Genomic DNA, 22,251 nt, shown 5'->3' on the forward strand with positions numbered 1-22,251 from the left:
TCGTTTCGCCATCACTCTGGATGCTGGGAATCAAAGATTCCATAGCTCAATTATCCTATTCATGTAACCTTTTCTGCTGGGGTTAGTTGGGTAGTAGCTTCCCAACAGTGCCCAATTTTTATCTCTTCTCCACCGATGCCACCTTGTTCCAGTAGCCCACTTGTCATCAGGGTGTCCTGGTTCCTCAACACCTTACACGGACTTTGTTAATCCCAAAAAACTCTACTAACTTTCATGTAACCCTTGAATGGGTTGTAGGTAGATAGTTGTACAAAGTAATGACATCCCCAAACAGCAATCTGAGCTGCTGAAGTTGGACTTCCTCCAACTCTTCAGCCTCGTTGGTCAGTTGCAGGTGAGTGCTTTTATCTCCGGGCCCACCCCCACCTGTGGCAGAGGGATAGGCCGTTTCAGCTGGCTGCTCAGCCTTAACACCTGGCTTTCCTCCGCCTGTGCCTCCCACGGTGTGGGTTTTATTAACAATTTTGATGCCTTCTGGGAGAGGAGGCATCTTTTTGGGGCAGACGGGCTCCACCTCAACGCCTGGGGACGCCGTTTGCTGTCCGCCAATTTGGCATTTGGCGTACAGCACTCCCGCACATCGCCCTGTCACTACCCCAAATTGACATTACCTGCTGATCTGACTGCCACTGACTGATGTTCCCCTGGTCCCAGCTCCTATATTTGTTCCACTTTTAACAGTAATACACAAAACTCTGGACTCGGACCTCTCTTTCCCACAGTCAACACAATACCCGTCATAATCACAAACAGAGAGCAACAGAATTATCATAAATCCAGTAACTCCAAAAACATTAATAACCTCCGGCCTCTTCAAAAATATCAACATCCATTCAACTCTATTGTCAAAAATCCACCAGTCTCAATCAGTACGGCACTTTTAAATGTCCGCTCTCTGTTGAACAAGTCTTTTATTATTAATGATTTAATCTTAGATAATAAACTTGACTGTTTATTTTTAACTGAAACATGGCTGGGTTCGGATGCACCAGTTGTTCTCACTGAGGCCTCCCCACCAAATTTTAATTTCTCTTTTTCTATTATTTAGTATTTAGTATTTAGTATTTATTTATTTATTGTCATTGTCAAGAACAATGAAATTGCGTTTGGGGCTTCCATACAACCCAAAAAAAAAGAAGAAAATAATAAATACCCCTTAAAACCCAAGTGTACATATTTAACCCAGTGTGACTCCAATGCAATAAGACAATCCTTAGCAATAATGTTCGTAGAAATTCAGACAAAGACCTGAGAAACATGACAAAATACAACAATGCAACCCATTCAATATTATTGTACTGTGAGATATGATATCAGATATGATAGTTATCTATTTAAGAAAGGGGGGGGGGGGGAGCAGGAGGGGGAAGAGAATAAAGATATGATGCACCAATGCAGACCAGTTCATTGCTATTAAGAAGTTGGATATGGTTATTGTCCGTGAGAGGGGGGCAGAGAGTTCAGGAGCCTCACAGCCTGTGGATACAGGCTGTTGGCCAGTCTGGATGTTCTGGCCTGTATAGACCTGTACCTTCTCCCTGAGGGCAGCAGATGGAAAAGGTGGCGCGCAGGGTGATGTTGGTGCCGCAGGATACTGTGCACCCTCCTCAGACAGCGAGTGGGGAAGATATTACTGATCTCTGGCAGACTTGTTCCAATAATTCTGCCAGCTTCTTTCACCACCCGCTGGAGTGCTTGCTGATCGGCCTTGGTGCAGCTGGGGAACCACACTAGAAATCCATACGTCAGAACGCTGCTGATGGCACAGTTGTAGAAGTTCAACATCAGAGATCTGGGAATGTGTGCGCTCCGCAGTCTCCTCAGGTAGTAGAGGCGCTGTTGGGCCTTCCGTACAACTGAGGTGATATGGTTGCCCCAGGACAGGTCCTCGGTCACAGTTACCCCCAAGAATTTAAAACTGCTCACCCTCTCCACCGCCTCACTGCCAATGAAGAGAGGCAGATGGTTGTTATGACCCCTCTTCCGGAAATCTACAATGATCTCCTTGGTAAGAGAGGTGGTGGGACTGCATCTTTAACCAACAACACACTCACCTCCAAACAAATTTTATTTGATCATTTTACCACTTTTGAATTCCACGCTATTGTTTTCAGCAGCCCTCCAGTTTTATCTGTCACAGTTTACAGACCACCTAAAGACAGTGCTGCTTTTATCAAGGAATTCTCAGAATTTTTAACAAACATACATTCAAAATATAATATGATAATTTTAACCAGTGATTTTAACCTGCACATAGATAATCCTTCTGACCCTGCATCAAAAGAATTCTTAAACATTCTTCACTGTTTGGATTTTACCCAGCACGTCACACAACCGACTCACAACAGAGGACACACTCTGGACCTGGTCATCTCCCATGGGCTGTCCACCAGCGTGTCCTCTGTTGTTGACTTGGCTGTCTCTGACCACTACTGTGTGTTTTTTAACATCACCGGTTTTATTCAGCGGGAGACCTCGGTGCGAACTGTGAGGAGGCGCTATCTAACCTCTGAAGTGGCTGCAAATTTTACCAGGGTTTTAGACGAATGCCCCCTTGTGATTTTACCTGCACCCTGCGATTTGATTTTTAATCATTTTAACAGCAAACTGAAGAAAAGCCTTGACTCCGTTGCTCCACTCACCACCAAAAAGATTAACGTAAAACATGCATCACCCTGGAGAAACGAAGAAGTCAAAAAACTCAAAAGAAATTGCAGGGCAGCAGAAAGGAGATGGAGGAAAAATAAAAATACTATCAACCATCAAATATTTTGCGAGCAACTTAAAGTGTACAATAATACATTAAGGAATTCAAGAAATTCATACTTCGCCAAAATAATCAGTAATAACAAAAATAATCCCAAGGTCCTCTTTTCCACCATAGATCATTTATTTAACCCTGATTTTAACAGCTCCCAAAGAACCCCCACAGACTCACTCTGTGAGCAGTTTGCAGACCACTTCAGGGGAAAGATCAGCGCCATCAGATCTGATATTTTATCTAATCGCGATATGTTTGTAAACACATCTGCGGGCTCGATTGTACCTGAGGAGACACTGGACAGCTTTGTCCTGGTTAATGCTGAGAACCTTAAGAAAGTTTTCTCCACAGTGAGACCCACCACATGTCTTGTAGATCCAATCCCTTCTTCACTCTTTAAAACACTTTATGGATTTTTTGAGGCTGAGCTTTTATACATGATGAATTGCTCTCTTCAGTTGGGTGTCTTCCCTGCTGCCTTTAAAACGGCGGTGGTGAGGCCCCTTCTGAAGAAGAGCAATTTGGATTGTAATGATTTTAATAACTACAGACCTGTATCCAACTTACCATTTTTAAGTAAAATCTTAGAAAAACTTGTTTTTACTCAGATTAATGATTTTCTAAATGATAGACAGATCCTGGAGATATTCCAGTCTGGATTTAGGGTGAACCACAGCACAGAGACGGCTCTCCTAAAGGTTTTAAATGATCTTAGATGTAACTGGGACGCCCAAAAGCTCTCAGTCCTGGTGATACTGGATCTAAGCGCAGCCTTTGATACAGTAGACCACGCTATTCTTTTAAACAGACTGAAACACATGGTAGGCCTCTCTGGTGCTGTACACAACTGGTTCACTTCCTATCTCTCTGACAGAACTTTTATGGTGAGTATGGATACATGCTCCTCTAAGATCCATAAAATGACATGTAGTGTGCCTCAAGGGTCGGTTTTAGGCCCTGTACTTTTTAATTTGTATATGCTCCCTCTCGGCGGTGTCATCAGGAGGCATGGAGTGAACTTCCACAGTTACGCTGATGACACGCAGCTGTACATCTCCATGTCTCCTGATGACACCAGACCAATGGATGCCCTTTTTAACTGTATTTTAGATATAAGATCTTGGATGGCAGAATACTTTTTACAGCTTAACCAGGACAAAACTGAAGTTTTAATCGTCGGTCCTGAGGCTCAGAGAGAGAAACTCTTGTCTAAATTAGAGGCATTTTCACTATGTCCTTCGCTACAAGTGAAAAACCTGGGTGTTATTTTTGACTCTGAGCTTGGTTTTGTCCCACATATTAAACATGTGACCAAAATTGGATTTTATCATCTAAAAAATATAGCCAGAGTCCGCCCTATTCTCTCTCAGGCCAAAACAGAGATGCTGATGCATGCTTTTATTACCAGTCGTATTGATTACTGTAATGCCCTGCTCTCTGGTCTTCCTAAGAAGAATATTTCAACTTTACAACTTTTACAAAACTCGGCGGCTCGTGTGCTGACGAAGACCAGAGGGTTTTAGAATCGCTGCATTGGCTCCCCGTGTGTTTCAGGATCGATTTTAAAGTTCTTTTATTGGTTTTTAAATGTCTTAATGGTCTTGGGCCTTCTTATCTCTCAGATCTGCTTTTACCATATGAACCCTCGCGGACCCTGAGGTCCTCTGGTACTGGCCTTTTGATTGTCCCTAAAGTCAGGACACATACTCACGGAGAGGCAGCGTTTCAGTGGTATGGTCCTCGTCTGTGGAACAGCCTGCCGGAGGAGCTCAGGGCCGCAGAGAACGTACATGTTTTTAAGAACAGGCTCAAGACCCACCTTTTTAATTTAGCTTTTACTTAGCGTTTATTTATTTTATGCTTATTTATTCTATCCTGTTATTTTATTATTAATTCAGGCTTTACCTAATATTTATTGATTTTATTCTTATCCATTTTTTAATCTTCTTACTCTATTTATATTTATATTTATATTGTAACCCGTTCTTATTTATTTTATCATTTTACCCTGTATATAGCCTATTGTGGCATATCTCCAGTGTTTCCTCGGAGGGCGCTCTCTGCACCGGGGCTGTGATCGACCGTGGCTGCTGGGTCTCTGGGGGTCCTCTCAGCCTGGCTGGGGGGCTCCTTTGCCTCCCTCCTGCTGTGTGCCCGGCCTGGAGGCTGCGGTCTGTGACCGGCTCTCGGTGCTGACGGCTCCGTGTTATAGTGTTTCCTCACTTGGCTCACTTGGCTCATGTGAACCCAGCCCAATTTTTACTCTTTAACCTTCGCTGACCCTTAAAAATGCATCCCTTTAGAGCCCTGGGGACCAAAAATGGTCCCGCCCCAAAAGTGTAATAAAAAGATTATATATTCATATTTTTTCCAATTTAAATTGGTCAGTCTTTTAAAACTACTTCTCCCTGAAATATTCATATAAAGTTTTAATTATATTTTCGTTGTTTTAACCCTTTAAATCCCAGTTTTATTACATGAGCGCCCTGTTTTTTTAGCCCCAAAAAACAAAAAACTAAATATTTTCCAAAAAAAACATTTGAAGTAATATTTGTTTGTTATTATAATTAGGCCTTTAGGTGGACCAAAGATTGGCACCAACAGTCATTTCGATCGCCTTTTATTTTTTTTGCAGGAGCGCATTTCATAAAATGCACACCCTATCGGTCCTAATCGACCACGCCCAAAAAAGTGCTATAAAAAATTTATATATTAATATTTTATTCCACTTTAAATTAGCCAGTCTTTTAGACCTACTTCTCCTTGAAATATTCATGTCAAGTTTTAATTACATTTCGCGGATTTTAACCCTTTATATCCCGGTTTCGTCACATGAGCGCACTGCTTTTTTTGCCCCAAAAAACATAAAACTTGAATATTTTCCAAAAAAAACATTTAAGGTAATATTCAATTGTTATTATAATTAGGCCTTTAGATGGACTAAAGATTGGCACCAACATTCATTTCGATCGCCTTTTATTTTTTTTTTCAGGACCAGAAAATGGTCTCCAGGCGGCAAATGCTCCTCCTCTAGGCCGAAATAAGTGCATGTTGCCGGGGTAAGTCGCGACGATCACCGGGGCACGATCACCGGGGACTGCTTTTTCCAGCCCACACATCCGATACCACGTGACAACAAATACGTCATTTCCTGTTGACTAAAAAAAAAAAAAAAAGCACCCTCTAACGGTCCTAGGGACCAAAAAATGGTCCCGCCCGATCATCGGGCGAAGCCGCTGCTGCACGCCGGAAATGAGGCTTCGTTTCCCACAGGTCTGTCCAAGCAGCCCGCTGTTTTCCAGCAGGGATCAAATGTGGAGCAAGGGCGCCACCCGGTGGACAAATAAAAAATTACAACTCTAAGGTTCATAGACCAAAACGAGACGGAAACATAAGTAATCACCAAGACATTAACGGTAATAATTCTGCAGTGAAAAATAGCGTTTATAATGGAAGTCAATGGGCCAAAAATGGTCCCTAGGGCTCTAAGAGGATGTGTATTGTTAGCTTAGCCACTGAAGCTAATTTAAGGAAGTCAGACTTGAATTTGGAAATGAAATTATGCCAAACTTTTTTTTAGAGAATTTGGCTATATTCCATTCAACACAGTGCAAATGGCTTGTAACTGAAAAACTAAAGGGACCAAAAATGGTCCCAGGGCCAAAGAAGGGTTAAGTGTGCGTGTGTGTGTGTGTGTGTGTGGGGGGGGGAGATATGTGTGTATTCACATCATTTATGTTAATGAGAGTGCGGGGAGTGAGTTGGAGGGTGGGGTGGGCTGCTTTTAACTATGTAAAGCACTTTGTGCTACATTTTTTGTTTGAAAAGTGCTTTATAAATAAAGATTGATTGATTGATTGATTGATTTTCAAACAGAATGTAGGGATCGGTGGGTTAGCCTGTTCCCATTTCTGAGGTTAACATGTAATATGTTCCGAAATGTTTCAGTACTGTAACTAAATTACATTTTTCAATAATGTGGTAATGTAGCACATTCCTATCCTAAATTCAGGTATTACATCACAGTTAAAATGATGTCATTGTTTGCATTGCAAACGTTCCTTGGTAATCTGTAATCTCGATAAAAAGAGAAAAAAAATATATAAACAAATTTTTTTTTCCTCCTGCACTTGTGCTACAATCAGCCTATTTAGATTGCATCTATGTCATGGCTATTAAAATCATCTTATATCAAGGGCCACATACTTGATATATGTGGCCCTTGATATACAGTAAGTCCACGGAATGGTGAAATTCCAGTTTCTGTCAGTTTAAAAAGTATAACTATGCATTCAATCTATTAGATAGGAGCGATCGTGGCTCAAGAGTTGGGAGTTCGCCTTGTAATTCGAAGGCTGCCGGTTCGAGCCCTGGCTTGGACAGTCTCAGTCGTTGTGTCCTTGGGCAAGACACTTCACCCGTTGCCTACTGGTGGTGGTCAGAGGGCCCGGTGGCACCAGTGTCCGGCTGCCTCGCCTCTGTCAGTGTGCCCCAGGGTGGCTGTGGCTACAATGTAGCTTGCCATCACCAGTGTGTGAATGTATGGGTGGATGACTGGATATGTATTAATTCTTAGGGTTTGGTGTTCAGTGTTCTATTATTGGTGATTTATGACAGACTGGCGACCTGTCCAGGGTGTACCCCGCCTTTCGCCCTATGACAGCTGGGATAGGCTCCCGCGACCCTGAAAAGGATAAGCGGAAGCGAATGGATGGATGGATGTTCTATTATTGGTAAAGCGCTATACAAATACAGACCATTTACCATATCTTAATATAAGATTAAAAAAACCCAGCAAATTCAACATTATGTCTCAGTTTTTCTACATGGTGAAGAAATGCTGCCATAATCAATGAAAGAAATCTGTCAGCATGACTCTTTGAGCTCAGATTGTAAGAAGTAATGTGTAAAGTCCCAAAATGTTGTTATTAAATTACTTTGGTGTATTGTGAATGGCCATGAGCGAGGGCCTTATTGGTAAAAAAAAAAAAAAAAAAGTTTTAAAAGTTATAAAAATACAGTTAAAAGTCCAACCTTTATAGCTTAAAGGCGGTACGTATTTAAAATACAAAATATGAGTAACTGTCTTCCGTTACAGTTACCGTTTAAATAGGTGGTAATCAGAATACAGTTACTTTATTGAAATAAGTGGAATACACACCTGTTGTTTCCTGACTAATGTTAGGCTATCCCAGCTCTATCCCTTCTCCAATTTTGGTGATTAAATGCAGTTGGGTGCAGGTTTAGGTCAGTTGGAAGAGCATGCAATCCTATGGCACATGGCTGAGAGTGGCCTGCCTGGGCTCGAGTCTGACCCATGGCCTTTTTTTTCCATCTGGGATTAATACAGTTTCTCTGATTCTGATTGTCAGAAACTCAAACAAAACACACAATAGGAGGCTCTAATGTAAGCATCCTGTTAATGTTGGTGGCATCAGTTAGACAATGGACCCAGAGCCAGCAGTGCACGGGCAGGTATGCATTTCTTACTTGGAAATTCCGGAGATAAATGGGATGGTCAAAACTTCAGTATCTACGATGTACTATTGGTGTGTGAATTTTATTACTATTTATGAAGGCTACTCGTCACCAGACTTCCTGAGAATGCTATAGTTGGAACTGCAGTGTACTTGATGACATCACAGCTCCAGAGTTTTTATTGCCATTCCCTCTTAATTTAACTGTTTTAACTAAAAAATTACACATGATGTAGTAGATTTCTTTAAGAAAAAAAAAAAGATAATTCAAAAATTCGCTTTTACATATCATGTGTTTCATAATGTCTAATAAGCTTTGTACAGTTGAGCACAATCACTACGTGACAGAAACACTTAAGTTTAAGTCTTAAAAGGTAAAGCCTAATCTCTCTTAATAAAAATATTATACATGTTTGCCTGAATAAAAACAGACAAGTGAGAAGTTAGAACGCTTTTATTTTCATTTTAGTAAACACTCAAAACTTACAATAGAGAGCTGGGGTTTGGAAGAGAGTTTAACAAATATTTAAAATATAATCCGATCCTTTTTGGAGCAGCCTTCAGGATCTCCATGTGTTAACATAGTGTTTTTAGATTTGATGGATAGCATTAACAACCTGCTAGCTGCAAATAATCATGTGCAGTTTCACATGATTGTTAACAGACAAAAAGAAAACATATTACTGATACAGAAATAGTTTTCTATACAAGCACTGCAAAAAGTGCAGCCTTACCTAATGTCCACATTACTGTTAGGCATTTTATATAAAGATTTAAATATCTAGTTGGTATTGGTATGGTTAGTAGCCTTCAGTAATAGTAATAAATCACATAATTCATGTCGTTGTAAAGAGCAAGACAATATATTAAGTAATCCAAAGTATTTAGAATACGTTACGCTCAAGGATTCAAGGATTCTTTAGTGTTATTCGCATCACATGTTTACATGAGGTGGAATGAAATTAGGTGCACACGGTCCTGGAGTGAAAGAAACAGAATAACCGAGAAACAATAAAAAGAAAACTGTCATGGTCCTGGGTCGGTGACCCAGCCTTTTGAGTTTATTGTTATTATTTTCTAGTTTCTTCTGATTTTGTATTAATTCTTAGGGTTTGGTTTTGGTGTTCAGTGTTCTATTATTCCTACCTGTGTTCTCCCCCCCCTGTGCTCTGTTCATGTCCCTGAGTTTGTGTTTGTAAAACAGTTTGTGAGTTTCCTGTTCTATTTTGAAGGTCTGTGTCTCGTTGTGTCTCATTAGGTTCAGCTGTGTTCCCCTCTGGTGTATCATTCCCTCATTACCTTGTGTGTATTTATAGTGTGTGCCTGCCTGTGTTCCTTGTTGCTCCGTCTGTGTAATTTGGTATTCCCTGCGTCTCTCCGCTCTCCTTTCTTCGTGCTTTCCCTGCGTGTCTCCCCGTGTCCTTATGTTTTCAGGTTTGTTTATTAGATTTCCCAGTCTAGGTCTAGGTTTTAGTTGCTCCCTGTTCCTTATTTCTTGGTTTGTACGTTGCTTTCACTACAAATACATGCCTACCTCAGCCAGTACCTGCATTTTGGATCCTTGTCTCACTACACCACACGACTGCTGCCCCAGCCGTGACATTACGGAGTGACCACAAACATGGATCCAGCGGACTTTCCTGGGGAGAGTGATCTGGCGCAAGTCCTACGCCTGGTGGAATGGATAACCCACACCTCAAATACAAGAGCGAAGATTGTGGGAATGAATGCGATTGAGGCAATCCTCGAGGGAAATCCCCATCTCCACCAGGCCAGAGGATTCACAGATCTAATTGCCGATCTACATAAAGCCCAGGCGGCAGTGCAAGCTCGGGAATTAGCAGACTTCGTCTGGCAGCAGCGGACAACGGCTGACATCTAAGCAGCTGGCTGTGGTGAGTCAAAGGGACATTTTTTACACCACTTCTGTCTTTGGGACTGTTTTTTCGGGGGCTCTGTGTTTTGGGACAGGGGAGAATAATGACTCTGATTTCCCCTCTTCACCAGCTTAACTTCCGCTAAAACCATCATTACAGTCAGCCACTCAGGCTTCCATTCAGTCAGTAGCCCAGCCTACACCTTTACCCTTAGCCCGGTCACCTGTTTAGCCATTAGCCTCACCAGTAGCACAGTTATCTCTTCAGCTACCTGCCTCTTCATCTACTCATTCTTCTATTTTGTCACCTGTACAACCTTCGCTTTCACCTGCCTCTGTACAGGAAGCTATGGCAATACAACGCATTAAGGACTGTTTTTCTACCTCCCATACAGAGCAGAGAGACAAACATATTAACACTAAACTGGTTTCTCAAAAGCTGGCTTGTTCTGAGACTTTTACTCACTCCAGGCCTCAGCTGACTCTGGACCCCTGGAGGCTAAGGAGCCAGCTGAGGACTGTGCCCGGCTGTTGCTGCCTGAGCAGGGTCAGTGCTCTGCGCAGCAGTCTGCCTCATGTTTGCTGGAGGCCCCCGTGCCTGCTGGTTTTGCTTTGTGTGTGCCAGAGGCCCCCATGCCTGCTGGTTTTGCTTTGTGTGTGCCAGAGGCCCCCGTGCCTGCTGGTTTTGTTTCGTGTGTGCCAGAAGCTCACACTGGCTCACACTGGTTCTGTGACTGTTCTCGCTGGGGGGGTCCAAGGAACCGCTCCAGCCTCCTGCTTTTGCTGGGGGTCCAAGAAACCGCTTCAGCCTTTGGTCTTTCCTGGAGTGTCCGAAGAGCCGCTTTGGCCTTCGCTGGAGGGTCCGAGGGGCTGCTTCAGCCTTCATTCTTTGCTGGGGGGGCACGAAGATCCGCTCCCGCCTCCTAGTTTCGCTGGGGGGGTCCGAGGAGCCCGTCTGGCCATCACCGTCGCCTGCGGCTTCCGCTGGGGGGGTCTGAGGAGCCCGTCCGACTATCACCATCGCCTGAACAGTGTGGCCACCGCTGCCTTCCGCGCTGCCGGTCTCCGGATTTGTGTCGCCGCCGCTGCCTTCCGCACGGCCGGCTTTTGGATTTGTGTTGCCTCCACAACCTTCTGTGGGGCCGACCCCCTGAACTGTTTCACTCTGCCATGGACTCAGCCATGGATCGGGAAGGCTGAGTCTTTTAGCCATGTTTCTGTGAGACAGATTGAGTAACTTAACTCATTGAGTAACTTAATGGAATACATTACAAAATACATGTTGGGCCATGTATTCTGTAATCTGTAGTGGAATAATACATTTTGGAATACCTTCCCAACACTGGCTAGAACCCAGAATGATGTAAAGGTGAGTGTATGTTGACCCCAGCTCAGCAGCCAGAGCCTCTTCAACACACAAAGGCAGTGATGAGCAAGCGCATTTGTATGTGTTCATGTTTTTAAAAGTCACTGTGGCATTCTCTCCTAAGTCTCTTTCAATTTTTCTTGTTTTGTCAGTTTTCATGTTCATGCATAAAAACTAAAAGATCATATGTGTCCTCATTAGTATCGGGATTTGTGTTTATGTATGGAAATAGTAATTATGTGACCATGGTCATTTATGGCTGTTTCCCAACAGTTGATCAGGTGTTCCGTTGAAGATTATCTGGTTCCACCTGATTCGTACTCTAAGCCATCGGCGGGAGAAACGGGCAGAACAATTACATTCTTTTCCACTAGCACTAGTATAACTATCTGCTCTAATTAAATAGGTTGCCAACTGCAGGTAAAACAGAAGAAGAAATTGCATAATAGTCATGCTGTGAGATTTGAAAAAAGTAGTCAATCTGACCTGGGTCCTGGAAAAAATTCTGACCCAGATGAAGGCCCTAGCATGAGTAGTGGCCAGAAGAAAGCAAGAAAGGTATACTGGGGACAAACAGAGCCTGGTGCGAGGAAAAAATTTTGATTGGTGGTGTGCCATGTGATTTTTCTTTTGTGAAATATGTGCGATGGCTCCAAAAGGTTAGGAAACACTAATTTATGGAGTCACATGAAAGTAATGTACAGAGTAGTATATCATGAATCGCCTTGAGGCGACTTTTGTTGTGATTTGGTGCTATATAAATAAAATTGAATTGAATATCAAATTACTTGTGAGTAATTAAGTACTTTATTTTTTATACATCAATCAAATCAAAACAGTTACCTCATACATATACGCACTGGTACATCACAAGACCAAATTTCCTCTGCTGATCAAAAATTCTCATCATCATTGTTGAGAGATTTTTGAGTTTTGTGATTATGCTTAGTTGTAGCTTCATTTAAAGGAAGAAGAGCTGTTGAATTGAAACTACCACACAGGAAAAGGGAGTGAAAACTGATGTGCAGAGGAATGCTGTAACATACATACTACCTCCTTTGTTAACAGGCAGGCTAACGGTCTCTCTCTCATTATATGGGAATGTCTGAATTTCTATACATACATACTACCTCCTTTGTTAACAGGCAAGCTAACGGTCTCTTTCTCCTTTTGTGGAAATGTTTTTGCCACTCCTACTTCCCTGAAAGCTTGGGTTAAGTATAAATAAAGAAAGCTCTGAAAGCCCTGGGCGGTCTTTCCTCTGTCTCACATTTGTCCTGCACTCGTCTGGTGCAGGATGGATTGGACGGTGAGGGACGATCGTCCATGTGTGCACATGTATAAGATATCTTGAGTCTGAGTTCCTTTGCCTTCTACAATTTCTCTTCACAATCATGGTGATTTAAAAAATGAAGAAATGATAGGGGACAAGATTGCCTTCTAATTTGTGCTTAAGAGTTTAACCAAGCAGTTTTGGTACCTACATATAAACAAACAGCAAAGTGGAAAAAGAAAAGCTAAAATCAAAAATTCTGTTCGTCCTACACTCCAGTTCTCTTTATACTGAAAGATAAATACTCTACAACATTAGAGAGACATATGATCAGATAATCCCAAGATAGACCAGAAAGAACACCCTTTTAACAGTTTTTCAGGCTTTCTCATCAAACAATACACTCACTTGAAGTGCAGCCCTGGACAATGAAAAATGACAAAGCAGTACCCTGTGCAGTGAAATGCCACTGTTGTTCTTAGTCTCCTTCCTCAACGAGCTCAACAACTTTTATGCTCGTTTTGAGCGAGGGAACCCCACAACCAAAGCAGACGTGACGCCAGACCACCAACCTCTGACTCTCTCCCCCACCGATGTAGGAGCGGTGCTGAGCAGGATCAATGTCCACAAGGCTGCAGGTCCCGATGGCATCCCCGGGCGTGTTCTCAGAGCGTGTTCTGAGGAGCTTGCAGGAGTGCTGACAGACATATTCAACCTGTCCTTGGCCCACGCTGTGGTACCGGCCTGCTTCAAATCCACCTCCATCGTCCCGATACCCAAAAACTCCAACCCATCTTGCCTCAATGACTACCGCCCAGTAGCACTCACCCCCATCATCACTAAGTGCTTAGAGCAGCTGGTCCTAGCACACTTCAAATCCTGTCTCCCCCCCACCCTGGACCCCCACCAATTCGCATACCGCCAGAACAGGAGCACAGAGGATGCAGTCTCCATCGCACTGCACTCTGTCCTCTCACACCTGGACAACAACAACACCTACTCCAGAATGCTGTTTATAGACTTCAGTTCAGCATTCAATACAATCCACCCCTCACAACTCATCAGGAAACTGACAGACCTGGGCATCAGTTCCCTCATCTGCAAATGGTTACTGGACTTCCTGACCAACCGCCCCCAACATGTCCAGCTGGATAACCGCTGCTCATCTACCATCACAATGAACACCGGTGTACCACAAGGCTGTGTGATGAGCCCTTTCCTCTACTCCCTCTTCACCCACAACTGCAGACCTGCTGATGGTTCCAACACCATCAAGTTTGCAGATGACACCACGGTGATTGGCCTCATCAGTGACAACGATGAGGCCGCCTACAGGGAGGAGGTGGATCGTCTGGCTGAGTGGTGCGACACAAACAACCTGCTGCTTAACACCGAGAAGACCAAGGAGCTCATCGTGGACTACAGGAGGAATGCTGACCCACATCCACCCATCCACATTAAGGGGACGGCTGTGGAGCGTGTGAGCAGCTTCAAGTTCCTGGGAGTCCACATCTCCGAGGATCTCACCTGGACGACCAACTGCTCCAAGCTGGTCAAGAAGGCTCACCAGCACCTCTTCTTCTTGAGGACTCTGAGGAAGAACCACCTGTCCTCAGACATCCTGGTGAACTTCTATCGCTGCACCATCGAGAGCATCCTGACCAACTGTATAACAGTCTGGTACGGGAACTGCTCTGCCTCGGACCGGAAGGCGTTACAGAGGGTCGTGAAAACTGCCCAGCGCATCGCCAGAGCACCACTTCCTGCCATAAAAGACATCTACAGGAAGCGGTGTCTGAAAAGGGCTGGGAAAATCATCAGAGACCCCAGTCACCCATCACATGGACTCTTCACCCTCCTGCCCTCTGGGAGGCGCTACAGGAGCCTCCGGACTAAGACCACCAGGTACCGGAACAGCTTCTTCCCCACAGCTGTCAGACTCCTGAACTCTGCCTCCTGACATCTGACCCACGTTAACTCATGGACTGAAAACACACACACACACACACACACACACACACACACACACACACACACACACACACACACACACACACACACACACACACAATGGACAACTGTACCCTCAAACACACAATAATAACATGGAGTGAACCACCACTCACAACCACTAGCACTTTATATAGCCTCTGTAGAAATTATCCACACCCTCACTTACCTTAACTGCACTACTGTATAGCCCTGTGTAAACAATCATTCTGTACATACGATAATTTTTAACCCTACAACTGTTTACAACTTGCATAGTTCCCATTTCTGTATAGCTGTATATCTCAGATTCCTGTAAAGTTATTTATTTCATATTCTGTATAGTTTTTCATATTTATATCCTGTCCATATCCTGTACATAGCTTGTACTCACTACAGCCTGTACATACTTATAGTTATAGAATATTCACAACATTCTTCATACCGTGTACATTATAACATAATAGACCCATTTCTGTAATATACTTACATATCTATATTATTGCTAATATATATTGTAATATATCTATATCACTAAGCACTTCTGGATGGATGCAAACTGCATTTCGTTGCCCTGTACCTGTGCATGTGCAATGACAATAAAGTTGAATTCTATTCTATTCTATTCTATTCTAGTCATAACACATTGTCAGGAGGTGCTATCAAGAATGAGTACAAGGGGAAATGAACTGATCATTTAGGTTTGCAGGATAAATAGTAAACCATGAAATAACATGATTTACTCATAATGTAAAAGTAGTGTCATGGTTCTGGGTCATCCGACCCAGCATTTTGAGTTTCTTGGCTTCTGGTGATTGTTATATATTATGATGATGGTTTAAGGTTCATTAGTTAGTCTTTAGTTTATTCTGTGTTCCTGGGTGATTGACTATGTTTAGTTTCTTGTCTGTTAGGTTCCCCTTGTGTTTTGGTCTCTCGTGTCTGTCGTGTCATCTGTGTTTACGTGCCTTTCCCTGCATGTTTCCCAGGTCCCAGTAATGCCTTTGTGTTTTGTCTCCCTTTTCCCTTTACATTTTCCCTCCTTGTGTTTCATTCTGTCTCCCCTGTCTGTCATGTGCATTCATGTATGTTCTCCCCAGCCCGTCCTGTCTCTCTCTCTCTCCCTCAGTGTCTCGTCTTTCTTAATTACTTCCATGTTTCTCTCATTGTGTCACCTCCCTTTTTCTCCTCAGTCTGCCTTGTTCCCCTGTGTGTTCCTTCCTCTTATCCCTGTATCATGCCATGTATTTTGGTCTGCATCTTAGTCTTTTGTCTTGTGTTCAGCGTGTTCAGTTTTGCTTCCCCTGTTGTTATGTGTTCCCCTCTGTGTGTGTATTTAGCGTGTCAGATTCCCTCTGTTCATTGTCAGGTTGTCTGGTTGGGTTGTCTCACATTGTAATCCTTTTGTAAACCGTTTTGTTCTTATTCCTTTGTATTTGTATTAATTAGTTTTTGCCTTAGTGACTTTCAGTCCATTTACCATTTTATCAATTGCAAGCGGCAAGGATTCTAACAAATCTTCATTAACTCTCCATCCTGTCTTCTATTCTCCACAGCTGCTGTGGATTACCTGGCTAAGAACGTCAATCTCTCCAATCAGCGCAGAATGAAGCTGGCTGACCACTCAGCTGTACTGGGACTGCTGCAAGTTGAGACAGGCCAAGCATACTAGTACTTTCCCAACATATTTAAACAGCAGTACACCGGGTCACCAGCACAACCCACACTGCCTGCTACAACTCGCATATTCCAGAGAGCATTTGTGAGTGTGTGCCACAAACTGAGTACAAATGTGACTGCTATTTAGGTTTTTTTTAAACATTATTTTATATTGGTGGGTGAAAGACTGAATGATGCAGTTTTGCAAGCTTTAAGTATTCTTCATGGAAACAACCAAACTAACAATGAGGAAGTGTTAGGAACATACTTTTTGCACCAAATTTCAGGTGTGTCAAACTTTTTAGATAACTAGAAATTTGTTATAAGCAATTAAATGTGAATTAAAAGATAATCTGAATGTAATCTTTGAAATAAAATAACTTTTGTATAACCAGAATCACAGTGAGGAAATAATATCCAGTTATTCTAATGTTACTTCTGGTTCTTTGCAAAATGTTCCAAGTGAAACAGAATCACTCTGCTCTTACTGCAGTAGTTCAACAAATAAAAAAAAAAAGGTTGAATTACAGTAAAAATGTGAATGCAGAGCACATTTTTAGGATGAATTTTAAAAAATGTAAAAATAAAATGAATTTATGGCAATGTTTCAATGAATTGTTAAAACATACTGATCTATTGCCTGTTTACATTTAGGAAAGAACCCTTTGAGTTACACACAACAGCTGAGTACCCTAAAAGTCCCTTGTAGTCTCTGTAAATCTTTGATTGATATGATTCTGGTTGTGTTGTCAGAAAACGTATAGACCATGAAAGCTACCTCGAGACTATGCATGCTGTATATCTGACCCAAACAGAATTTAAGCCACTGGATTCAACAAATATGTTGATTTTTCTCCTGTCTTAAAGAAAACACTCATCAAGAAAGATTGATCCTTGTTGACCCTTTTTATTTATTTTTAATTTCTTCCATGTGAAGCCTGGACGACTTCACCAATATTGGTGAAGTCGTCCGATGCCTACTCTAAGGAGTCCTTCTTGCTGAACAACAGAACATGGAAAAAAAAAAAGATGAATAAGACAATAAAACAAAATGTCATAATTTGTGCATGTGTTAAGTTTGTGAAGAAGAATAACATTTCTGTAGCAGATCTATATCAGATAATTCCTCACGGGATGACTTATTCTGAGCTCTGTTCATAGCTGAATTCCAAGGACACCAAGGTCAAAACTGAGAGTCTAACATGTACTCTGATTAACTGCCATCATTCACATCTGCATCAATCACTAGTTTCTATATTTATTTATTTCTCTTCATTGTGGTTCCTTTAGTATCTACTCTGTTCATATTTATCATATAAACAAAAAATGATCTTTGTAGAACCATATCTGCAACTATATTTCTACTAATTAACATCTTTTAACAAATGCTTGTCTTCAATACATTTTTTGTAAAGTAGAACAGTGGACTGTAAATGATATCAAACAGACTGCTGATTTTAAGTACTACAAAATGTTGCTGATCCAAGCAATTTAGCACTCAGAATTTAAAATTTTGTATTATAACACTAAGGATTTTGCCAATAAATATATATTTCTGTAATGTCACCACCCATTCCCATGCCTAAAAAAAGAAAAGAAAATGCTACATAACCCCAAGTAAGTTAGATCTGATAAACCTAAAGATCCAAGTAGTTTAAATATTTTGATTAAGATGGTGCATACTTTCTTTATCACAAATTCGTGACTTCACGTACCTTTTAACAGTAGTTTCTAACGCATAACTTATTTTTAATTAAGTTGGTGGTTAAATGGGATTATACTAATACAGTGGGGCAAAAAAGTATTTAGTCAGCCACCGATTGTGCAAGTTCCCCCACTTAAAATGATGACAGAGGTCAGTAACTTGCACCAGAGGTACACTTCAACTGTGAGAGACAGAATGTGGAAAAAAAAAATCCATGAATTCACATGGTAGGATTTGTAAAGAATTTATTCGTAAATTAGGGTGGAAAATAAGTATTTGGTCACCTCAAACAAGGAAAATCTCTGGCTCTCACAGACCTGTAACGTCTTCTGTAAGAAGCTTTTCTGTCCCCCACTCGTTACCTGTATGAATGGCACCTGTTTGAACTCATCATCTGTATAAAAGACACCTGTCCACAGCCTCAAACAGTCAGACTCCAAACTCCGCCATGGCCAAGACCAAAGAGCTTTCGAAGGACACCAGGAAAAGTATTGTAGACCTGCACCAGACTGGGAAGAGTGAATCTACAATAGGCAAGCAGCTTGGTGTGAAAAAATCAACTGTGGGAGCAATCATCAGAAAATGGAAGACATACAAGACCACTGATAATCTCCCTCAATCTGGGGCTCCACGCAAGATCTCATCCCGTGGGGTCAAAATGATCATGAGAACGGTGAGCAAAGATCCCAGAACCACACGGGGGGACCTGGTGAATGACCTGTAGAGAGCTGGGACCAAAGTAATAAAAGTCACCATCAGTAACACACTACAACGGCAGGGAATCAAATCCCGCAGTGCCAGACGTGTTCCGCTGCTGAAGCCAGTGCATGTCCAGGCCCGTCTGAAGTTTGCCAGTGAGCACATGGATGATACAGCAGAGGATTGGGAGAATGTCATGTGGTCAGATGAAACCAAAGTAGAACTTTTTGGTATAAACTCAACTCGTCGTGTTTGGAGGAAGAAGAATACTGAGTTGCATCCCAAGAACACCATACCTACTGTGAAGCATGGGGGTGGAAACATCATGCTATGGGGCTGTTTTTCTGCCAAGGGGACAGGACGACTGATCCGTGTTAAGGACAGAATGAATGGGGCCATGTATCGTGAGATTTTGAGCCAAAACCTCCTTCCATCAGTGAGAACTTTGAAGATGAAACGAGGCTGGGTCTTCCAACATGACAATGATCCAAAACACACCGCCCGGGCAACAAAATAGTGGCTCCGTTAGAAGCATTTGAAAGTCCTGGAGTGGCCTAGCCAGTCTCCAGACCTCAACCCCATAGAAAATCTGTGGCGGGAGTTGAAAGTCCGTGTTGCTCGGCGACAGCCCCAAAACATCACTGCTCTCGAGAAGATCTGCATGGAGGAATGGGCCAAAATACCAGCTACTGTGTGTGCAAACCTGGTAAAGACCTATAGTAAACGTTTGACCTCTGTTATTGCCAACAAAGGTTATGTTACAAAGTATTGAGTTGTATTTTTGTTATTGACCAAATACTTATTTTCCACCCTAATTTACGAATAAATTCTTTACAAATCCTACCATGTGGATTCATGGATTTTTTCTTCACATTCTGTCTCTCACAGTTGACCTCTGTCATCATTTTAGGTGGGGGAACTTGCACAATCGGTGGCTGACTAAATACTTTTTTGCCCCACTGTATGACTTAAAAATAATAACTTTTTTGGTTACTTGAACTCAACACTCAACAGACACAGTTTAAAGTTTGCTTTCAAGGACAAAATTTTCCAGGAACAGATCCATGAAAATGAAAAACATCATCAAATTTAAATGGGACTGCACTGATCCTTAAGGTTAACTATTCTGAATTATTATCTGAATCTTTTCTGGGGGTTTTTGTTTGTTTGTTTGTTTGCTTTTTGTTGTTGTTGTTATTGTTTTTTTTTATAATTATTTTGTGGTGCTGTTGATGCCATTCCAGAGAGGTTTGGGCTTTCTGAAAAGGAACTGAGAAGTTTAAGTTTGATGATTTCATTTACATTCCAAGTGATTTGTTATGTCTCTGTACTCTATAGACGCTACATACTTTTATAATATTATTAAGCTGCATTGCCACAACAACCGTGAAAACCCCTTTTGGGTGATAACCTTCTAACTTGTGTCTATATAATATATATATATATATTTTTTTTTTCATTTTGTTTTTTTCACTGAAAGGAAACAAAGGACAACATTAAGGATCAATTGTAAAGATTTTGTTCAGCCTCACCATTGCCAAAAACCTTTTGGCCACTTTTCTACTTGTTTTATTTAGCTCTCAGTTTGGCATGTATGTCATCATGATATTATTTATTCCACATGTATAAAGTATTAGACTAGTGAGAAATTTGGCATTCACTGTCATTTACTCCTTTCAGCCTCTTGGTGTATGTAACAATTACGTAACTGTATGTTCATTAAAACACTTCGACCAAGACCACAGGGGTTGTGCTGACTGAAGTTGTTATTTGTTGGCAGTACAATTAAAGAGAATTTAAAATCTGAACAGCATTTATTAATTTTCCTTGAATTTGTACCTTATTTGGAGTAAGCACATACATTATAATCAATATACACTAACACTAATAAGAAAACAAACCAGGCAAAACTGGCCAGTAACTGAAACTCAAAGACACTCTTTTGCACTGACTATTCAAAAGTATGGTCAGTGTTGGGAAGGTTACTTTTAAAATGTATTCCACTACAGATTACAGAATACATGCTCCAGAATATATTTTGTAACGTATTCCGTTACATTACTCAATGAGAATAACGTTGTGCCGTTATGGGTGCTTGTCTGATGCAGGGGCGTTAACACCTTTCTTATATCACAACTCTGAAGATCGATGAACGTTGTTAACAGGTTTACTGACATTCAAAAGGGTGAAACTAAAAACAAGACAAACAATACAGTCATGATATACATATGTGCAGCATAATATGCACTTATATACCACATTGCTACTACATAGCATATGTCATATGTCTTATTATATAAACTTGTACTATCGATGCTATCCCAGATGACCTCCAAAATCGCGGCTAACTAGCTTAACAAAGGGACTAGCTTTACAGCCAAATATTACATTAGCAGGCAACTTATTGCACAAAAGCAAAGTAAGAACTTATACTTTAAGTACATACACAGCAAATTCAAAAGTGTTAAATGTTTTGGTGTTAATAGTCTTCTTGCAAAAGTAGAGTTAATTTTACTCTAAGTAGAGTCACATTCTTTTAATGTAACTCTGAGGTGTAAAATGATAGTAGTTAAAATCGAGTGTTAAAAATGAGTGTTTCTCTGTCAAATCTGGAGGTGTTAAAATGGAAACATTAACTCTTGACCTCTTAACTCTGAACTCCTACAGGGGCTATGACACCAATAGAGTAAATTCACAGACTCCGCCCCCAGCACGGCTCCAATCGAAGCTGAAGTGAAGCCGTTTCAGAACATTTTGCTCTACATATTTGAGTTGTTTGCCATGCTTGGTAAGTCTTTTTTTTTTACTGTGCTGCAATTGTTTACTGGATTATTTGTGCCATTAATTAGTGTCAACTAATTTTTATTCAATCTCCGCACAGGATATGCTTGTGAAGATGGAATATGGGGGAGAGCAGAAGTGCGCTGAAGTTCCACAAAGGGATGAATGAAGGACATGCATATTGTATTGAAGAAATAAGTGATGAGAATGCTGTTATTTGCATTTACCATGTCAGACCTTTTGATAAACACAATTCTAATGAAAGTGAGAACATGTATACTGTTACATCTTTCAGAAAATGTTTTGAAATTGTGGTGCACAGTTCAGAATAAATGTTTTTCAAAAACCATTGCATCTTTTTAGTAAATGTTTATTTCCAAAATAAATTTCTAGAAGTTCAGAACAGTAAAATTCCCGCTTTTTAGAATGAATTAGAAGATAACTCTTACGTAGTTAAACTAAAATAATCTTTGAGAGTTAATATATAAACTCTTAAGACCAAGTGTTAAATTATCAACTCCAGACAGATTTGGTGTTTAACACTAAATCGGAGTTAACGTACCAACTCTCCAAAAAGAGTTAAATTAACACTTTCTGGTGTGGACCCATATAGACACTTTAATAGTGTTGAAATCAAATCTGAC

The 22,251-nt window shown here is 41.3% G+C and overlaps 1 long non-coding RNA gene across 1 annotated transcript; it reads left to right on the plus strand.

Moving 5' to 3' along the window:
• The first annotated feature begins 9,573 nt into the window (after positions 1-9,573).
• On the plus strand, positions 9,574-17,499 carry LOC113012973 (uncharacterized). The gene is made up of 2 exons (XR_003270782.1): positions 9,574-10,154; positions 16,320-17,499. It is a non-coding gene; the product is annotated as an uncharacterized LOC113012973 (long non-coding RNA).
• Positions 17,500-22,251: the final 4,752 nt, after the last annotated feature.

This window comes from Astatotilapia calliptera, chromosome 20, assembly GCF_900246225.1.
Source record: "Astatotilapia calliptera chromosome 20, fAstCal1.2, whole genome shotgun sequence".
NCBI lineage: Eukaryota > Metazoa > Chordata > Actinopteri > Cichliformes > Cichlidae > Astatotilapia > Astatotilapia calliptera.